Consider the following 11,261-nt stretch of genomic DNA (forward strand, 5'->3'; position numbering starts at 1 on the left):
GATGTGCCACTTGAATCAACTCATACTGACCAGGGATGTACGGCGTCGGATCAACTGGAAAGTTGGCCATCGCCGCAAGAAGCTCCGCCGGCGAGGCGGACGGGGCGGTGCTACAGTGCCTTGGAGTTTGCAGAGGTTGAAACGACAGAGGAGGTGAAACGGCCGCGACTGTCTGACGGGGGGAATAAAGACAAATGTCTAGATTAATGCGCTGAAAAGACCTATCAGGCAGGGGCGGCTGCACCTGAACCGTTGGATTCCCATCAGACGGATGAGGATCAGATGAAACAGCGAGGCCAGCAGGACGATCATGATTATCTGCAGAAAGAGATAAGTCTTTTCCCAACAAAGGCGGATTTTGTTTTTTAGGAACCCAAACTTTCCGTTGTTGAACTATAGGATCCTTTCCAAAAAGGAAGGAGAAGCAATTTGCTTTAATGTGCCCAAAAGAATCACAGAAAAAACATCTGATATTATTATAGCAATTAATCCTCACATGATTCGGGGACAGGCATCGACTGCATCTTGGGCCAGACATGGGCCGGCCCGACGAAGTCACCTTTTCTGGCCCAGCAGCAACATTTGAACTCCCGCCCAAGTTACGGAGATCTGAATTGATCCGAGAGAAAACCTCCTTCACCGCGATCTGAGGATCATGCTTGAGGGGGTAACGCTTCAGCAACAACTTGAAAAAGGCAGATAAATCAGCGGTGAACAGTTTCAAACTTGCCAAGTTAGAGATCACTACAAGATCAGCTGAAGAAAGATGCTCCAGGGGGTTCTGTAAGGAAATTTCCGCACAGTGTGCCCGAAAATGCATAAGAATATCATCTGTTGAATAACCAGCATTCACAAGATCTTCAAGTAAAAACCTTAGCTCCAAATTCAAAATCGTGGTGTTGGCACACAGTAATTCATGTAACGCCAAGTTAATCAATCTATCACACTCTGCTCTACTGAAACCTCCTAGTCCCAGGGGAGGTCAAAGTACAGCGCGGGATTGAATGTCGTTCCTGGGACGAAGGGTAAAGCTGCCCCTGCCCCTAGCATGCTCTCTTCACGCCAACACGGGGGAGGACGGGAGGGGAATGCTGCATGGCAGGGAATTTCCCCTCGTCGAGCTGGCAGTGGCAGCGGGAGGGAGCCAGGATTTCACCTGCTCCCGGATAAATTCTCTTGTGGAGCGAGCGAGTGCTTTCCCTTGCCCTGGCTGGCCCGACGACAGCGCGGAGGCCTCCTCTGTTCATGCCATGTGTGCCGCTGTCTCCGGCACCGACAGGCCGCTCAGCATGCAGCATCACCCCAGCTTGGTGCCAACCGCAATTATTGTTGAGCACGGAGTAGTACTCCGTTTCGTCCCGTTTTATAAATTAACCACACAGCTAAACCGAAGGCGATAAGCTTAACCTCTTATAAAGCAGAGTAAGGATAAAAAATACAACAAAAGCCAAGATTTGCCACCGATGCCATCGTAGTGAAACCGAGGAGGATCGAAACTCCACGATGACGCCCCCGGGAGAGTAACGAAGCACACGTCGCCGCCACCGAGACCGCAAGGACAAGGGTTTTCACCCGGAGCCATAGAGCGACCAAGATAGCCACAACGGCGCCACCAAGAGGGTACGACGCAGGCGTCGCCGGTGTTGGCATCGAAACGCTGATCTTTTGCTCGGAAAAATCTTCGCACGCACCTAATATCTCGCGCCGTCAAATGTCTTCAAGTCCTCCAGTGTCTTCAAGCCCAAGCCACGCCATCACCTCCAGGATATCCCGCCGCCTGCTCCTCACCATCTAAATGACCAAAGAACAAGGCCACCACCGTCGCCATGTTACTCGCCGTAGAGACGCCCGCGCGGTCCACCTTCCAGGGCCACCGCCCCGGTGTCCACGAACTCGAGACGAGGAGCGACAACAGGCACCGCGAGGCCAACATGTCAAGCTATATAGGCCGGTGATGGGCAAGCCCACTGGGGCGGCAGCCGCAACCAACCGGAGGAGAACCGTCCTCCACCGCCATATATAGGCGGTCACCGATCAGACGCATCAGAAGGGCGGCAGTTGAGAATACTGGGTAGTACTCCCAACTCAACTTTGTCTAGATAAAAATGTATCTAGTCAACAAACGCATCTAGATATATCAGTTGAGTCAATTAATTTATCGAAGAGAGTTGTAGCGTCTCATGGCAACAAGTGAGAGGTGTGGATGTGATTCCGTCTGGCTTATGGTCATTGTCTCTACCTAGAATGTCACGCTAAGATACAACCAATTGTCAAAGGCATAAACTATTTCAGAATACATTTTGAGGCTAGAATGTTGATTATTTTACAAAGGAGGAAGTATGTGCAAATAAATTCGTTAAATAGAAAAAAGAGAAGGCTCTCTGGGGACCACAAGTTTTATTCGTTGTTATCCAGAAATCAAAAGGCTCCATTTGAAAATCTCCAGGCATCCGGAATACTCTAGGCACCTTCCCGGGTTTACTCTAGGCCAGGTCCGCCAGTAGCTTCCCGATCTCACGATGGTCACAAACCTTTGGATCTCACTCTAGAATGTTTGGATATTTCTTGGTCGTATATTTGGCACTGAACCCAACTCCTTACGTGTATTTCAATCCCTCCTAAGACTAGTCACAATGCATAGTATCATATAGAAGTATCATGCGTATGATACTACTACATGTTACTATCTCCACAATGCATGGTATCATATACTAGTATCATAGTCTCTATATATTAATTGTTTTGTAGAATCTCAATGCAAATATATGTACACGATTTACTTAACATTAATTTTTCTAGTAGTATGTGCTATGATACAGTATCTACCTATGATACTAGTACCCTCTCTCTCATCTTTAATTGCACTGCCACATCAGCATTTTGCATGCATGGAATGCATGATACTACCTATGATACTCCCATTGTGGGTAGTCTAATAGTACCACTTCAACGCGGCTCACAAAACAGGGAGAAAGCGAATATGTAACTTAAATGTCGTCGTCTCATAGCGAATATATAGGGCCGCCAGCCATTAAAATTTTATCATCATTTGGGAATAAAACGTGTTATCATACTTGAAAAATAATTAGTCTCATAAATCATCAGTCATTACAACAAAGAAACCATCAAGTTGTGGGCATTCGATCGGGCGGAGTATCATGCATGCAAGCACACAATCACACGTACGCTTGGGCGGGCGGCCAATGGCGCAGCGACAGGAGCATGCATGCATGCAGCGCGCGACGTACCGAGCGACGGATGGACGGTCGGTGGCTGGATGGGGCTATTAATGCGTGCCAGGTCCAGGTGAACTCGGGGGGAGCAGGCCGTGCTTGCATGACGCGACGCGAATGACGAGCCCGGTACGTCCTACGTCGCAGGCAGGGATCCGACCCTCCCTCCCCTCCCGCGCGCACATGCACCAAAATATCTTGTCTACCAGATTACTTACGAGAGTGACGCAGCGTCTAACACATGCACGCCCGACACGGCTGCTACAATTCCGTCCATCCATTCTTTTGCTGTTGACACATGGTGGGTGTGGTGGTGGCCTGCGCTCGGCTTGGACACCCTGTAACGCTTTGCTTACGAGGTCCCTGGCCCAACATACGTGTACCGGATTTTGTTCGATCGATCGAGTTGCATGAACAACGTACAGGTACAGCTCGCGATCGGTTCGCATGCTCGCAGAGATGCACGACCGGGCTACCTCCTGGCAGGGTCTAGCACACAGGAGCGAGTAAAGTTTGTCCTTAACCAATAAAGAGCAGGCCAGCCATGCCCGCACGAACGGCTGCCTCCTCAACCTCAAAGCTCTATTACCCCCGGCCTTGCGTGTCGGCATTTCCCGCGCCGGCCGTGCCGCAGGCGCATGCTCCACACGCGCGCCCGTCCTGCTCTCCTTCATCGCCATGCATCATCGACTAACTAAGGCATCTCACTCGAGCGGGCCGATCCAAATCAACAACCTAAACGGTCTGTTTCTGTCCGTTTGGATTGGCCTGCGCATAAGATGCGTCTCATGGTCCGGCCGGTCCCGACAATGCGTGTAGCGGCGTGATCCATTCGGTTTGCTGGCTAGTTGGCCCACGAACCAGAGGAGACAACCAAAATGGCATGAATTTAAGAAGCGAGCAAAATTTTGATGGAAATTTTATTGATTCAAACATTACTTATATCGTTTAAAACTAAAATCTAAACTAATTCAGGCGCCTCCATCTTCTTTGTCGTCGGAGACGAGGTCGACGAATGGCGCTGGCGTCCAGAGATGCTGCACCCAAGCAGGCACTTCCACTAGCGGCGCATACCGCAGAGGAGGCGGCGTGTACTGCGACGATGTCGCTGGCGGCGCGACGACGGAGGAGGTAGAACCTCCTGGACGTCCCATGTTGCATGTGGTGGCGCGTGCAGCGGCAGTGGTGGCGGCGGAAGGGAGGCTACGTGCTCCGCCACCATGGCCGAGAGCTGGACGACGTCCTACAAGACTGGCTAGGACCATTTGGCCACCTCTTCGGCCAATGACGCGGGCAGGGCGGCGGCAGAGGCCGCCTCCTCGTCGTAGTTGTTGGGGAGGTCCACCTCCTCGTCGTAGTTGTCGGGGAGGTCCGCCTCTAGTTTCACAGCGGTTGGAGGCACGTCGTCCATCTCGTCGTCCTCGTAGAAGACCTCGTCTTCGTTGTCGGGAGCGTTGTCGTCGGGCTTGAAATCCCGACGGTCGTCGATAACCAGGCGCGCCTCATGCTCCTAGGCGAGGAATGCACGCCAGTAGTCCTCCCGCCGATACACCTCCTCGTGTTGCATGACCGGCAACACGCGCTGGATCCGCCGGCGCATCTCCTAGCGCAAGGATTGCCGGACCGTCGGAGGTGGCGGAACAGGGAGCCTCCCCTTGTTCAGGTGCCCCCATGCGGGAGGGAGACGTCGCGGTGGCGGCAGGGGTCGCCCTGCGCCCACCGCTGTTGCGCCTCCAGCACCGACATGTAGCTCATGTTGCGGCCCAGTCGGTGCGGAGGAGGAGCCTGATGGGATTCGTAGCATAGAAAACAAAAAATTTCCTACCGCAAGAACGCAACCCAAGCCAAGATGCAATCTAGAAGACGGTAGCAACGAGGGGATGAACGAGACTAACCCTTGAAGAGTTCCAAATCCTACAAAAGGAGGCTCTCGTTGCTGCGGTAGACGATCACTTGCCGCTTTCAAAAGCGCGTAGAAGATCTTGACGGTGCCACAATCGGGCAGCACCTCCGTACTCGGTCACACGTTCGGTGTTGATGACGACGTCCTTCTCCCCGTTCCAGCGGGCAGTGGAAGTAGTAGATCCTCCTCGGAATCCCGATAGCATGACGGCGTGGTGGCGGTGGTGGTGGAGATCTCCGGCAGGGCTTCGCCTAAGCGCTACGGGAGGTGTATGAGGAGGGAGGTGAGCTAGGGTTTGGGAGAGAGGGAGTAGGGGCGCCGGCCAGGGGCTTCCCTATGGTGGTGCGGCCAAGCCATGAGGGCTGCCCCTCCCTCTCCTCCTCATTATATAGGTGGAACCCCAAGTGTTTGCCCAAAGTCTTCGAATAAGACCCCAACAGAAAAACTGCCTTATGGACGAAACCTAGAGGGACAGGGACACTCCCCTTCCCCTTTGTTGGCCGGCCAAGGAGGTGGAGTCCACCATGGACTCCACCCTCCCACTTGGTTGGCTGGTTTAGGGTTGGTGGAGTCCCTCCGGGACTCCTCCTTCCATAATGATTTATTCCGGATAATTCTAGAAACCACCTTCCATAAATTCACCGGATCATTTCCAAACTTGGAAAGTGACTTCCTATATATGAATCTTATTCTCCGGACCATTCCGGAACTCCTCGTGATGTCCTGGATCCCATCTGAGACTCCGAACAAAACTTCGAACTCCATTCCATATTCCATATCTACTTAAACGACATCAAATCTTAAGTGTGTCACCCTACGGTTCGCGAACTATGTAGACATGGTTGAGACCTCTCTCCGACCAATAACCAATAGCGGGATCTGGAGATCCATAATGGCTCCCACACATTCAACGATGACTTTAGTGATCGACTGGACCATTTACATATGATACCGATTCCCTTTGTCACGCGATATTTTACTTGTCCAAGGTTTGATCATCGGTATCTCTATACCTCGTTCAACCTCGTCTCATGACAAGTACTCTTTACTCGTACCGTGGTATGTGGTACCTCATGAACCATTCATATGCTTGCAAGCTATTAGACGACATTCCACCGAGAGGGCCCAGAGTATATCTATCCGTCATCGGGATGGACAAATCCCACTGTTGATCCATATGCCTCAACTCATACTTTCCGGATACTTAATCCCACCTTTATAACCACTCATTTACGCAGTGGTGTTTGATGTAATCAAAGTACCTTTCCGGTATAAGTGATTTACATGATCTCATGGTCGAAAGGACTAGGTAACTATGTATCGAAAGCTTATAGCAAATAACTTAATGACGTGATCTTATGCTACGCTTAATTGGGTGTGTCATTACATCATTCATATACTGACATAACCTTGTTATTAATAATATCCAATGTTCATGATCATGAAACTATGATCATCTATTAATCAACAAGCTAGTTATACAAGAGGCTTACTAGGGACTCCTTGTTGTTCACATAACACACATGTAACAATGTTTCGGTTAATACAATTATAGCATGGTATGTAAACATTATCATAAACTCAAAGATATAATATAATAACCATTTTATTATTGCCTCTTGGGCATATCTCCAACAGAGCCTGCACCGGCGCCGCCTACGGACTGGCAAAGAGGTGTGGCTACGGGGTGGAGGCAGGAAGCGCCGTGCGTAGGGTTCCGCCAAGGTGGAGAATCCTGGCGGCGGCGCCGGCCGGACGAGGATCCAGCCTCATGGTCATTGGCGGTTTTCTTCATCCACCTCGGCAGCTTCATCGTGCGCGAGATCGTGCGGGACTGGCAATGGTGGCGGCGGTGGAGTGGGGGAGAAGATGCAATCGCGTCCGTGGCTTAAGTACCGTTGGCCATCAATGCTGATGCAGGAGTTGAGGTGGCACGCGCAGCTTCTAGCGCCATCGGCTTCAATGTCGGCGCATGAGTTGAGGCGGCAGGCGCAGTGGTCAGCGGCGGCCTTGATGGCAGACGCTTCCGCCGGTTAGCCGTCGGGTCGCTTCCAAGTGTGGCACGCGCTGTCTGCACAGCGTCCACGCCGACGCATCGGTTTTCCAAATTTTAAGCGCCGATGGGTCACGGTGGACGGGACGGTCCATTTACGTCGCCCAGCATTAGCGTGCGCGAGCTATCGTATGTCCGTGTGGACCGTTTCGGACAGCCAATACCATTTGAATCATCCCGATGAATATGCTCTAATCAATTTACCAAAACAGGCTAGCTTGCGCATATGGCAGATCTATCCATCCGGCCAGCCATCCAACCGGCGATCGAGGCGAGCACGGTGGTCTCTCTCTCCGGCCTGCCCAAGATCGAGGGACCATGCATGACATGACGCATCACTAGCGGTGGTTACGTTACAAACACACCAGGGGAGGGAGGGGCTTAATGCCACTACAAGAAATATGTTAACTAGTGACCTTCTTACAGTGACCACGAATATATTAGTCATAACTATATGACCATTTCACATCAATTGGTCGTATGGCATTTGGGAGCGTCGAAACCCCAATTTTCTACGACTATTCTGTTGAGAAAGGTCATAACCCAGTCACACGAATTGGTCGTAAGATAGATGGCATGGTCCAGGACCTTAATTTTAGCCGTCTAGGACCAATTTATATGGTCATGTGTGATGTTTCATGATGTCATGCATATATTGATTGGTAGGTCACCTCAACATTTTTTCCTGCATGTCATGTCCATATGGAAATTTCCTCTTATGTGTCTCAATGGCACAAGATTTAAATCTACAACTGACATGTAGAGGACCATATATTAACCTGTTGACCAGGAGGTTTAAGGGCATCCACTATGTAGTCCATAAGGTTGTCCACAAGCAAAAAGTTGTCCTTGTAGATGACTACATATATAGTGGAGCCTATCCACAAGATTGTCCATAAGAAAAAAAGCTTGTAGGTAACCCACAAGCTTGTAGACAACACACAAGTAATAAAATATATTACTTCTATAATTGTAGTACACAAAGTGATAGAATAGTACCCTTCACTAAAATCTATTGGTTACTTCTTCTAACACGTGAGGTCTAGTTTAAGGTGTTATTTTGCAACATACATAGTGGTGAAATATATTTGCCACAAGACAACTTAGTAGGTCCAAGTTTATGCAATTTCAATTACATAAATGATGCCCTAATTAGACAGCTTAGCCAACCATGTGGGGCCTTTTCTTACAAAATAGTTAGTGGCTCGGGCAATCCTACTGGCGTCTTTTCCCTCCAGTCCTTAGCGAAAATTTTGCCCGCTCAAACCACGCGCCTTATTTCCCCCAAATTTCTCGCGGTAGGTACAATATGGCCCCACCCGATAGCAAGAAGACCAACCAGTCGAGATCGAGTTCTCCCGACCCCGACCCGCTCCACCACCAAACCCTACCCCGCCGCCGCCCACCTCTGCAGTCCCCCGCCTCACCCGATTCTTCAAGGTCGGCGACCCCGTCTTTATCTGTGTACCGGAGCGGTGCCCCTCGCCGGTCTCCGCCTCGCCCGCTCCAGTGGCTGGGCACCATCTCCTCCCTCGTCCAACTGCCTCAAGCCAGATCCACCGCCGGCCTACAACATCCCTTCCCCACGCACACAAGATCAGACGCCAGCCACCTCCGCCGACGGTGACGCGGGGGGGCTCTATTGAGGAGACCAGTCGCCTCCTTGCATCCGCCCGTGATGGGCGAGCTCGCGGGGGAATTCATGGTACCCGATCGCCCAACCAGTAGGTGCTCCTGCTGAACCGGCGGCGCCACCTTTCTCTTCCTATTTCCTCAGATCCCATCACCTCCTCCTTGACCTCCTCTAACGCGCTGCATCTTTTGAAACAGGAACCATGCGGTAGGAACCCGAAGACGGAGGTCTTCGATGACGGCGATTTCCAGCCACAGTGGAGCTCTTCTTGACTTCGCGCGGTTGCCGCAGATGGCTTCCGCGTCACCGACCACGGGGTCGCTCTCCACGTCGTCTCCGACCTCGCCTAGACCGGATCTGCCAACAAAATCTCCTCCAACCACGTAGTTGTCAACAACGGGCCTCTCCACCTTCAGACTAGGCGTAGGTTCGTCTTCTCTGCATTATCCCCTCTTGTTCATATATCTGCTGGCTATCCCTTGATCCACCTATGGTCTTGGGTTTTCGTTGTGGAAGAATCAGATCTTGAGCAGGAACTTTAGTTTAATCTTGGCTTGTTAGGATTGGAGACAGTATGGTCGTTGCAGTGTTATTCTTGTTAGGAATTCTTGAGTGGATGCAATACTGTCGTTGCCATGGTACATACATATGTTGCAAGTTGAACATGTCCCCAGTTCCATATGTAAGTAGAGCCATTCATTGCTAGTGTAATACTTCAGTGGTAGTCCGGCCTATCTGAACATGTCCCCAGTTTCATGTTCAGTATATCAGTGATTACTTAGATTTTATTGCATGTGCTGAATTACTAGCTTGATGTTTCTGACTACCAAATGTATTCTGAATAGGGGACTCTGCCGTCGAGGATGACTTCTATGCTGCTGAGGTGAGCTTTTGTCTAACCCAGTGGTAACCCTGGTTTGTCTTAGCTGCATCATTTGTCAGCGGCATACGTGATCTAGGATGGGTTGGTAGTGCTAATGCTAATGAGTGCTAATTTCCCTTGTTCTGATTTTCTCAAATTTTGCAAGACTGAAGTTAAAGACTAATGCCAAAATGCTGGACTATTGTAGTTGTTTGATTCTGCAAATAATCATCTCTGTAAACAAGATGAGAATGTCCAAATGCTGGCTCCCTGATTTTGTAGATAAACTGCTGCTGTTGTCACTAGCTTTTCAATGATGCTTGCTTGCTCTGTACAATTAGAATGCTAGATGTTGTTTTATGAACATGTGCTTGGACTGATGTTTACTTTTATCCATATACGCCATCTAATCTTGCATCTGATTCGGATCTCGAAGTATCCTTAAGGGTTAAGATCGTGATATTTTTACTTGATTCTATGCTTCTTTGCTCTTCTCATGCATAAAATTGAGACACCATAATTTATTTTTCATTTTGGTTTCCATGTTAATCCTAAAGGTATGTCTATTATATAAAATGTGGCCATTCTCTTGGTTCAACCTAATAACTGTTGGAATTTTAGTGCAAACCATAGGCACTTGTGCGTTATTTCAGGTCAAAAAACAAAATCTTAGTTGCTCGAAGCAGTTAAAGTGATATCTCTGCATATGTTGTACTGGAAATACACTTAACTGCAAACCATTGTTGTTAACGGTGTTGTTTCATTTGTTTGTTAGGTGCTAGAGTAGGAGTAGCGGTGGGGACAGTCACCGAAGTTTTACAAGGGTATGTTCCTCAAAGCCATTTTGTTCTCGTTATGTTTCGAACAACTAAAAGACTGCTTAATTCATGTTTGGCTTGATATAAGAATTGCATAAATTGCTTCTCTGTATGTAAAATAATTATGTTGCTCTACATCTCATGTCTTGTTAAAATTTTGCTTATGGAATTGGTGATTTTATCCATCTATGGTGTACGGGGACTACATCTTTGGCATTCCATAGATTACTGGTTCCGTTCTAGTTGGTTTGTAGAATATTTGTATGTACATTTACACTCTTAAGACCCTTGTAGAACTGCTATTATCATAATAATTCTACTACTACTGTCTACCAGTTCAGCTATGTATTGTCTGTTCTTTCCATGCTTGAGCAATATTGCCTAGCAGTTACGTGATTGCTCAGTTAAGTGATTGCTCAGTGGAAATATCTTGAACTAAGATTCCTACTTAGTTATCTTATTTGAACGCTTGCAGATCCCACTTGCATTCGTTGCAGCACAACAAACATTGGTTTTGGTAGGAGTAAACCGCACAAGTTTGACAAGCAGCTGCTCAAGAAGGTAGAAGATGCATACCATGTGTGCTCACTTGATTGAGAAGCTTGCAGGTAAGGTCCAGTGAACCATTGGCTCGGAGTGGAAGATGGTAGATATTTTGCAACTTGCTCACCTGATGGAGAGAATTGTTTGCTACGAGATTATTTTATGTAACATCGTCATGTGTGAACCTGTGAACTTGTCTGTCAAGTTACTTTGTAA

Source organism: Lolium perenne, chromosome 5 (genome assembly GCF_019359855.2).
Source record: "Lolium perenne isolate Kyuss_39 chromosome 5, Kyuss_2.0, whole genome shotgun sequence".
In the NCBI taxonomy this organism is placed as follows: domain Eukaryota; kingdom Viridiplantae; phylum Streptophyta; class Magnoliopsida; order Poales; family Poaceae; genus Lolium; species Lolium perenne.